This window comes from Convolutriloba macropyga, unplaced genomic scaffold (genome assembly GCF_964194025.1).
Source record: "Convolutriloba macropyga unplaced genomic scaffold, txConMacr16.3 SCAFFOLD_3792, whole genome shotgun sequence".
Taxonomy (NCBI): Eukaryota; Metazoa; Xenacoelomorpha; order Acoela; family Convolutidae; genus Convolutriloba; species Convolutriloba macropyga.
This window is the reverse complement of record NW_027451688.1, coordinates 10,732-12,500: the sequence shown is the minus strand read 5'-3', so window position 1 is coordinate 12,500 and position 1,769 is coordinate 10,732. Positions and strand designations below refer to the sequence as shown.

Below are 1,769 nucleotides of genomic sequence, written 5' to 3'. Positions count from 1 at the left end.
TCTTTGTAATTTAGTTTCATAATTTCAACTGTTCTCATGCAGAATTTTTGCTCATTCTTATCCCAAATTTTGACCTGGCTACTAGTTACACTCCTTGTACTTATTGCAAAATGACCACAAATTTCAACAGCTTTCACATGTTGCTGTTTCGGCTTTCGCTTACTACAGTCAACATAATACTCGTTGCAAAATAAGTGCTCGGCATCTGCAATTTTCCAAAGACGAAGTTTCGCCAGTTCAATTTTCGCTCGCCAATTATGGCTACTAATTCACACGGTACTGAGCTCAACAACATTAAATTTGTTCAGCAAGACTTTCACATGTTGATGTTTTGGCTTTCGCCTACTAGAAGCAACATAATACTCGTCTTGTTAGCTCATTCAATGAGAATAGCTTTTCCCGTTGAGAATTTTTGCCTTCAATTGGCGTTGTAGTGAGTTTGGCTACTCAGATCACCAAATACTTGTGACAATTCGAACCAGAAATGTTTTCAATTTTCACATGCTGATGTTTCGGATTCAACCTACTAGAAGCAGCATAATACTTGTATTCAACAATTTCTGTATCAAATCCCAGTTTTCTCTGGTGCATCTTTGCCAAACTATTCCAAACTGCCTGAGTCTGAATACCAATTACAGGTACTAGTAAATGCACGTTACTAAGGACTATATAGTTCTAGGTTACTGTACACAACGACGTTCACATGTTGATGTTTCAGCTGCCGCTTACTAGAAACAACATAATACTTATCGTGCATACCTTTCCATAACTTGTCCTTTTCAGATGCATTAGTTTCCCTTTGTCTTGGCTTCTACAGTCAGACTGGCTACTAGTAACAGCACAGTACTAATCACATATCGTTCTACAGTTTGCAGACAACTTTCACATGTTGATGTTTCAGCTTTCGCCTACTAGAAACAACATAATACTCGCTGTATACATTTGTAGTTCTCTATGTAACTTTCATGTGAAGAAGTTTCGCCAGTCTTTTTGACTGTCTCAAATCTGAGTCATGCTTAGGCTACTAGTTGCTTCATAGTACTTATCGCCTCGAGATCATTGAACAAAACTTGATTTTCACATGTTGCTGTTTCAGCTTCCGCTTACTAGAAACAACATAATACTAGTCTCATTAAGTTCCGTCTCTTTGCAATTTTCTTATGAAGAAAATTCGCCATCACAATGACTCCAGCAGTTCTTGATCAAGGAATGCAATCATTGATCAGAATGCTATTATTTGAATCGGTTCTGCTTTAAGTGTTCCAATTTTATTGGAAGCACCAACAATAGAACATCAATGTGTTCAATCGAGAGTTATATAACCCTGAATCGGACGCAGTCAACAGCCGAAGCCGAGACCGCCTTTTGCGTTAGAGAGGTCGGTAAACAAATCTTGCGATTCATACCGAATTAACACATATAGCTGTGCTCCTCTTCGTAAAGCGAGCCAAGTGATCCCCTGTTGAAGGATGTATTTGGACCAATCTAGTAGCATTTGGTTTCCAACAAGCTCTCCCAAGTTAGCTTACTTATTGGGCTTTTCAACCAATTCGGTTGGCTACAAGCATCATCAAAGTACTAGCCACAGTTTGATCGCAAAATTCTACGACTTTCACATGTTGATGTTTCGGCTTGCGCTTAGCCTACTATAAGCAACATAATACTAGTCATATCATAGAGCGTGATCAGCTTGTGACGTTCTCATGATGAAGTTTCACCAACAGTGTCTCACTTCGAGCTTAAATCCAGCTACTAGTAACTACACAGTA

The 1,769-nt window shown here is 38.8% G+C and overlaps 1 pseudogene; it reads right to left on the bottom strand.

The window, feature by feature from the left end:
* Nucleotides 1-1,319: 1,319 nt before the first annotated feature.
* On the bottom strand, nt 1,320-1,471 carry LOC142356896 (5.8S ribosomal RNA; annotated as a pseudogene).
* Between the last annotated feature and the right edge of the window lie 298 nt (nt 1,472-1,769).